Here is a 9,461-nt window from a genome sequence, read left to right on the forward strand (position 1 = left end):
ACGCTCGATCTTGCTCCTACTGAGGTCTCGATCCCCTCTATTTGGCCTGCCTCTGGCCTTCAGCGGCAGGACCTGGCGGTATCATCGCTGAGGATACACTCGGCAGCCATCTCTACCTTCCAGCCAGGCTAAGGTGGACGTTCTGTGTTCTCACACTCTATGGGTTCGAGGTCCCTCAAGGGCTTGGAGCGCTTGCACCCTCGGGTGCGCCGCCCAGCCCCAACCTGGGACCTCAACCTAGTTTTAACCAGACTTATGTCTCCCCCATTCGAGCAGTTCACGACCGGCCCTCTGCTATACCTGTCTTGGACGACAACTTTCCTCGTAGCTGTTACATCAGCCAGATGGGTCTCCGAGCTCAGAGCTTTTACGGTGGTTCCGCCGTACACTAGGTTTCACAAAGACAAGGTGCAGTTATGACCGCACCCGGCTTTCCTCCCTCAGGTGGTTTCGGCCTTTCATGTTACCCACAGCTCAACACAATGGGCGCAACCATTGCACTCCCTGGACATCTGTGGAGTGCTCGCATTTATATTGCGCTGACAGAACCATTTCATAAGGTGCCCCAGCTCTGTCACGGTAGCAGACCAAAGGGAGGGCTTGCTTGTTTTCCTCTCAGAGGATCTCATCTTGGGTGATGGCGTACATCTGCACTTGTTATGATTTGGCTCATATTTCCCCAAGCCACATCATCGTGCATTCTACCAGGGCTCAGGCTTCATCTGCCGCCTTGCTGGCTCATGTTCCTACCCACGAGATCTGTCGCGCAGCTCCATTGGTCCTCGGTCCATACCTTTGCTTCGCAGTATGCCCTGGTTCAACAGTCAAGAGATGCTGTAGCCTCTGACTCAGCAGTTTTCATTCTGCCACATTTCACTCCGATCCCACTGCCTATGTAAGGCTTGGGATTCACCTAACTGGAATGGATATGAGCAATCACTCTAAGAAGAAAAGACGGTTACTCACCTTTGTAACTGTTGTTCTTCGAGATGTGTTGCTCATATCCATTCCACACCCGCCCTCCTTCCCCACTGTTGGAGTAGCCGGCAAGAAGGAACTGAGGAGCGGGTGGGCTGGCAGGGGTATATATCAAGCGCCATGATGGCGCCACTCTAGGGGGCGACCTGCCGGCCCACTGAGTTGCTAGGGTAAAAGTTTTCCGACGAATGTGCACGCGCGGCGCACACACCTAACTGGAATGGATATGAGCAACACATCTCGAAGAACAACAGTTACAAAGGTGAGTAACCGTCTTTTTAGGTGGCAAATATAGCCTAAAATACTGCAGGACTTCTTTATCTTAAAAGAAAACAAGCTGATCACCAAATTCCTCGCCATGATAATATATAAAGAACTGGAGAATCCACTGGCTGCAGGTGATGAGGGAGAAGAGAAGAAGGTATCGGTGCAAAGGAGCTTGAAGCAGCTCCTGATTTTGAGGGGGCTGGTTCTACATTGTCTCTGGTCCTGGCATTGCCTAACAGTGACTCTAATCTACTGTGACTGGTTGTAGTCACAAAGGGACTGAGTTGGGAGCAGCAGGCAGTGATATGGTCTTATAGGTAAAGATCAGCAAAAGAGCTGCATTTTTTATCTTTTTAAAATAAGTTGCAAAGGATTCTGGGATGTGGAATGATGGGAGAAAAATTTTATCAGCTTCAAGACCACGAGTGAAACAAGGTTGGGACTTCATGCTATCAATAGACAGACTACAGGCTTTACAAACATAAGTAACAAGTTCCTGGCCCTAAGGAATTTGCAACCTAACTCTTACGGTATACTGTACAACAGATATCTACTCAGACAATGACATGCAAATGTTATTGAAGCGGTAAGCATAGGAAGACATTGTAAAAGAAGTATACTTGGATACAGTGGTGATTAGTGCATTACAAGAACCTGGGAAGAACAGAATTAAGAAGGGATCTGAAGAAGGAAAGTAAGTCTGCCTGGCACACAAGTAGTGGAAGATAGTTCTAAGTATGAAGCATGCCTGATGACAAGATTGGGTGAAGAACACTGGAATGGAAGCTTAGCAGGGTCGTAGGGAACAATTAAATCAGAGATGTAAGCGGGGCAAGAGTTGTGTAGAGTTTTTAGTGTGGTAACTAGGAACTGAAATTCGGTGTGTGATAAGAAGAAATCAGTGACAGAAATTATAGAGTGGGAAGTGATGTTTGTGGGGAGTGTTACAATCATAGTTCACAACGTATTATAGATGTATGTTCGAGATCTCTGAGTATAAGTTAAATGTACTGTAGATAAACAAGAGCAGTTAGTAGGACTGAGAGAAAAAACTGATGGAGGCTGAAGGAAGTTTTTCTATAGACATCTTGCTCCCATATAAAATACTATTTGTATGTTTCAGCTCTACCTTGGGGCATCTTAAAGGGTCAAACTTATGAAGGTGAATTTTCTCTTCAAGGCAAAATTTAAAAATAGCAGGCAATGCATTCCTTTCTTATTAAAAATATGCCAGTCACCTGTATCAATAACATTCATCCCTTTTGAAAGAGGGGAAGGAGTACAGAAATATTTCACATAACACACAATCCGTTTCCTTATCAAGTCCACAATAAGAGATTCCAGCACTGACTGATTCCATTCTCTACAGTCTCTCAGCCACATGTTTTACATTGAAATCCTTCTGTACTGAATACAATTGTCACAATACCCTGCCAAGTCAGTCTGAAAATAGGCAGGTGTGCGTGTTGTCAGGTTCAATGAGCTCCCAATTCAGCAGACAAACACCACCCTTAGTACAACAAAGACTCATTGTAGGGGGATAAAAGTGCAAATTTATGTAGTCTGTTCGTAGAGACACAAGGAAGACAGAAAAAGTGGAAATAATGGATGTCTTGTAAAAGCTGTGCAACATTTAAAAAGATATATAAAAGTAGTATGCCAGCAATAATACCATGATATTAATTGTCCTCACAGGCTTAATAATGAATGTTCATGACAAGCTCTGAAGGCCTCTGACAACAGAAGGGAGGTGCTACAGAAGTGCCCCATTGCAATGGCTATTAGCCAGGACACAATGCAGTCATCGGTCAGTGGGATACATGAGACATTTAGAGGAGGGACCCAGACTGGATCTCCGGACAGAAACCCAAGGCTGCCACTGCTTTAAATTAACACCATGACTGCTCCTGCTGAGATCCGTGGTGGTTTCAGTTGCAGGGAGAGGATAATCTTATGGTGAAGGCACTGGCCTGAGACCCCTTCTCTCATTTCCAGGTTTCCTGAGCTTCCTGCAACTGAACTGTTTGGAGGCAAGCAAGCTTTTATGTTAATTTGATTCTTACCCCACTTTTTCATCAGCTAATTGCCCAATGACCTTAAGAGTAGCATTTATTACCAAAGGTACTATATTCTAAGACTTGAAAAGTGTATATATATATATGTGCTCATCTCTTTCTCAAAAATAAAACTTATAGGCTTAGAATAAATTGCCGCTGCTGAAGCTGTAACTTTTGAACAAAGTAGTCCTCACTGACAGATGAAAATCCAGCCACAATTTAAGAAAATTAATTTTGTATTTTACCATTATGAAATCATGGGTCAGCGTCAGATCACATTTACACCAGTGTGTATAAGTAGTAAAGCTGTTTAAATAAATGAGGTTATTCTAGCTTGATGGTGACATTACTGATGTCAGATTCTAGCCCTATGTGTCAGTGCATTCACAACAGAAGGTTTATTATTCATTTCTTTTAGGCTGCAACATTTTATGGCCACCACAGTATAGTTAAAACTCCTCCAGTGCAAAAGAGTTTCCTATTTTGTTTTCCTTTTCTTACAAATTCCCTCATAACTAGTTAGGAAAATGTTAGTTAACAAGAAAACTAGTTAACATTTTTTTAAATCAAACACCAGATCTGAGAAACTAAGCACCCCAAGCCAAAGTTTCTTACAGCAATGATTACACATTCATGCTGCACAAATGATATATTACTGAACAATATATTAAGGCACAAAATTAATCTATATACGAGTTACATGGTTTAGTTAATGGTGATACAGAAATTTAACTCTTGAATGCCAGGGTTTTGTGGGCTTCGTTTCTCATTGTTAGCACTGAATTCACATACGTTTTTGGCTGTTTAGAGCAGTGTTTCTCAAATGCGGCCACCGTGACTCATAGACTCATAGAATTTAAGGTTAGAAGGGACCATTATGATCATCTAGTCTAACCTCCCGCACAATGCAGGCCACAGAATCTCACCCATCCACTTATATAACAAACTCCTCACCTATGTCTGAGTTATTGAAGGCCTCAAATTGTGGTTTGAAGACCTCAAGCTGCAGAGAATCCACCAGCAAGTGACCCATGCCCCATGCTGCAGAGGAAGGTGAAAAACCTCCAGGACCTCAGCCAGTCTGCCCTGGAGGAAAATTCCTTCCCGACCCCAAATAAGGCGATCGGTTAAACCCTGAGCATGTTGGCAAGACTCACCAGCCAGCACCCAAGAAAGAATTCTCTGTAGTAACTCAGATCCCAACCCATCTAACATCCCATCACAGACCACTGGGCATGCTTACCTACTGATAATCAAGCTGTATCTCCTGGATGCACTGCCTTAGTGTTTGCTGGCACCATTAGCAGGGAATCAGCGTCATGCACCATGTAGCCTCCTGGGGGCTCCAGGTAGTGATCTGCAGACACATGAGGCCAGAGTGTGTGCTCAGTGGGGGAGGAACCTTCAACTCTGCATGCAGCCGATGAATTCCTGACTCACTTTCCAGGGAGCAGAGGAGCTTTGGAGTTGGGCTTCTGGCTTCAGAGCCCTTTCCTCCCTAATTTCAGCCCCTAGGCTCTGGGCTTCAGCTTCCTCCCACCTTGGCTACAGCTATGGGGTTCCATGCCCAGGGTGGCGAGGCTCCAGCTTGGAAAAACTGTTAGAGCGGCCAGCAGGAAGAATTGGAGGCCGCCTTCTGAGGCCACCAAAAAATGTATTATGAGAACCCCTGGTTTAGAGCATGTGAAATATGTTGCTTAGTGACAATGACGTTTCTTTTCATTGCAGAGTAACAGTGGAAAGGCTATTTTCAGTTTCTCAGCCCCCATTGGGCTGAGCAAGAGCACATTCATCTTCAGAATCATGAAAGTGGCAGAATGTCTGATGCATCTGGGAGTCATGACCCTTGAAATGTAGCATGGCTTTCTCTGTTTTATTTGGGTGCAAACACTGCGGTTTATCATTGATTGTCAAATGTACAATTCATTGTCGATCATGTGCAGGTGCCTTTTGTTTGTTCTAAAATAAATTGGACACTCCACAAAGTGCTTGATTCTTCTAAGGAAAGGAGAATCTCTTCCTTGCTGAGATGCTGTATTTTCCTTGTGGTATTTTGCCTTTTAGCATTTTGAAGTGATTTATGTAGCTGATGCTTTGTGAAGGCTGAAACAGTAGAGTATATATTGTTCCCTTTGTATATCAGCTACATTTTCATATATTATCTCCAGTTTTCTTAGCTGAATATTGCACTTGGGCTCTGATAGATGTAATATTCTTGCTTCCAGGATGTATTAGTTTAGGAGAAATACTTGGAGAGACTGCAGCTGATGGGGCTACATCACTTCTACTGTAGAGGAAATAACTGTCATGTAAGTGGCCCACTCTTTTGTGAGTAACAGTTTACAAAAACAAAATCCTTTGCACATTGGTGCACTCTGTAGGTAAGAGAGTGCACCAGGATATTTCTCTCATTCCCTTTCAGCAGCTGATTGCGTCCACTTCACACTTGGATAACATAAAAGGAATTGTTTACAGGATGGGGGTCTCATCCTGGTAAGTATCTTTGGTTTCCTGGGAATTTTCCAGCTCTAATGCTCTGGTTTCATATTACTTTATTCTGCCTGCCTCAACCAGGGTTTCCAGATGTTATAGTCACATGGACCACATAAAAAGTCAGTATATAAAAATAAAATGAAAATTCCTAATTAAAATTACGGATAATCATTGTCTGGGTATTACTCAGCTTTGAGAATTCCTGGGTTACACTGTGTTCAAATAATGTAGCAACGGCTTCTCATCTGTCTGTCTATACAGAGTGTCTATCACCACAGAATAATTCTTTTATTCTTTTAAAGGATCTTGAACTGCCATTGGAACTGCCAATCTACAGTCCCATATCACACAGAGTTCTGGTATTGTTTCCTATGTGGCTTATGTGTAGGGACAGGGTTAAAAAGTTCTGCTACATTGAAGGGGAAGGAATTGATATCACTTGTCAGGTAGGGAGACTTTCAGGTGGAAGTCCTTAATTAAAATGGATAACTTGTTCCCTCCACCTGTATAATTGATGGTAAAGAATGTGTTTCCTTATCTCTATTAATTGTATTTGACATCTGCAGGTATAACCATGTGTCTCAGAGCTGCCTTCCTGCTTTTCATGAAGTACTGTAAAATCAAAGGATTACAAACACTAGAATTACTATTTGAAGTTCCCTGTAAATGCATGCATCTCTTACATTGCTTCCAAATGTATTATTTTGCTAGTTTTCCGTGCTATTGGTATATATCTTCTCTGTTCATCTTATTTAAGTGAAATTACAGAAAAAAATCCTTTGATAAATGAAATCTTATTAAATTATCTTTCTATACTTATCTGTGTACTATCATGATCAGTGGGTAATAAGCATAAATCCAGTGGGATTTTCTGACTGGTGGTAGGATACATCAGAAGCAACAGATAAAGCTCCCAGGAACAGAAGATGATGGCTTTGTCTATTTATTTATTTTAAACATTTTAAAAAGTCTGCTCCAGGTTTTGAGATATCATTAAAAGCAGTATCTGTAGCAAAAACCATTAGCAGCACAATATCCAACAGGCATACAAAAGACAGTCAGCAAAAATATAACTAAATTTCCTCAGTTCCACCTCAACTCTCACAAATCCTCAAGGCCCCTGCAGCTCAACTTCCCTAGTGACCTGCACAAAAGTACAAATGTGAAGGATCATTACAGAAAAAAAACTTTGTCAATGACTCCATCTCCTGCACACCGAGACTCTTCAAGCCTCTCCACTGATTCCAGCTGTACTAAGGTCACACAGGAGCAAGTTAGTCTTGAAAGATCCTAAGTGACATGGAGCCAAATTTTCCAACATGGGCACTGATTTTGGTTGTCTCAATTTTGGGGTACCAACTTCATACACTTTAGCTCTAATTTTAATTTCCTACTGACTTCTGTTGGGAGTTGTAGATGCTCAGCATTTAGGGCTTTCAAAGTGTCTAACCCAACACCACAAACTCCACTTGGAAACAACATGCAGCCAATGCAGATATCTGGATGCAGGCATCATATGCTCACACTGATATAGACAGTTTAGAAAGTTAAAAATAGTTTAAATATAAATAAAATAATTGAGTATCTTAAAATCATGTTACACATACCTACCCGTCCAGACTCTGTCAAGCAACCAAAGCTGATATACAAGCCCATCTCATCGGAGTCCTTAACTCCATACTCGAATTGGTTGGAAACCAGAATTTCTTTCCATAGGAAATTCCAATATTTTGAAAAAAAAAATTGTTCTGAATTGGAGCAAATAAACCAAAATTCTCCACAAATTCTGGACATTTTTTGATTCAGAACCATTGACATTTTGTTTTGATAATTGCAATTAATTTTGTTTTGACTTTTACATTAAAATATTAAATATTATATTTACCCTTAAATATGAAATAAAGCTAAAATCAATATTTGAAAATACTATCAGTTAAAACAAAATCAATGATAAAATCAGAATGACAGCTTCAATGTTATCAAAACAAAACATTTCAACATGAATGAAATTAAACAAGAAAGTAAAAAAAGAATCGTTTAAACTTTTCCTGTCTAAAATTTTGTCAAAATTGACACTTTCCCAGGAAACATTTAGACTTTGACAAAATTGCATTTTCTGACAGAAAACTACGCAGCCAATTTTTTTTTTTTTGACCAGTTCTACCAATTACAGGACATTACCAGGTCAAAGGAGTGATCCTGCGAAATGCTGAGCATTTCCTATGCAGTGATGAACAGGATCAGTATTTCTGATGTCAGTAAGAGTTGAGTGTTGAGCATCTCAGCCGTATTTTAGGATTGCCAGCTCTCTTGAAGTCAGTCATCAACAAAAAATGAGATTGAAGCTTTACATCCTCGAATTAATGCCTGGCCAAATTCTCAGTTTGTGAAGATCATTAATGGCAGCGGTGCTTCATTGATTTACAACACTTGACACCCCTGCCTCCATGTCTTCATGTGACAGCTCCTATTGAGAAAAAACGTTGGGGCAATGGCCTGCAATGGGCTACAAATCCACCGAGCACATACTGAAAAGAAGAAAATAAAGAAACGATCAGGGGCAGTGTCGAAAATGGCTGAGCAAATGGAACCCAGGCCTGCTTGGTGTGGCTGGTGGTAGTGACACCTAGATCAGCTAGAGAGTGATGAGTCTGATACCACTGGGCTAAGTCACGTGTGTCTTTTAGCTCCCATGCATTAAGCTCCAGAAGTCCCAGGCTTGATCCCGGCCCACCGTTGGCAATACACAAATGCTGCTGAAAAGGATCTGAATAAAGATGAGATTCTGCGCTGTGACCCTAAGAGGTGCAGCACAGAACTCTCAGGCTGAGTAGTCTATGATAGCTTTAACCCAGCTTTGCAGCCACCAGCTCCTGCACTGCTCTGAGAGTTAGCTAGGCCCCTGACATAACTTAGGCAGCCCTAGGGGCTTAAGTTACAGCAAAAACCTGCTGCTGGGGATGGCCCAGGGCCAGTGGCACCGGCTGCAGGGGGCCGCTGAGCAGTGGCTGCTCTGGCTGCCCCCAGGGACCACTGTCCGGGCCATCCCTAGGGTCACCAGCCTGGGGCAGCCCCTGCAGTGGCTGGTGCGGCTTGCTCTGGGGCTGCCCCAGCAGTGGCTGCAGGGCTGCCCGAGCGCCTGGCTGCAGAGCCGCTCCAGCAAAGACAGGCATGATTGATTTTCAGACAAACATTAAAAAACTTTGCAAAACATACTCAAGCCTGAACCATTTCCATCTTTCATTTAGTGGAATAACCTAACTCCTCCTTATAAATCACTGATTTATAACACTGAAATGCTTGATTCTTTTGACATCAATTTCATTGTAAAACAGCTTGATAAATGAGTGTTTGTAGAGAAAGAAAGCTCAAAGAACATCAATGAAGCAACTAAAATATTTTTATTGGTAATTCAGTTTGTTTACACTGTAGCAACCACAAAAGTTGTTATTTTAGTGACCATAAAAAGCAAAATATATAATTATTTTACATGGTTATACACAACAATAAAGAAAAAAATGATTTTACATTTTCATGTAGGTACACACAACATTCCACTGCTAACCATTTGTGTCTTGGTATAGCCAGTACATGTCTATGAAAAGCTGTTTGGGATAGTTAAATACCTGCAACATACAATGGACACTATGTACTAACACTGTATTT

Source organism: Gopherus evgoodei, chromosome 1 (genome assembly GCF_007399415.2).
Source record: "Gopherus evgoodei ecotype Sinaloan lineage chromosome 1, rGopEvg1_v1.p, whole genome shotgun sequence".
NCBI lineage: Eukaryota > Metazoa > Chordata > Testudines > Testudinidae > Gopherus > Gopherus evgoodei.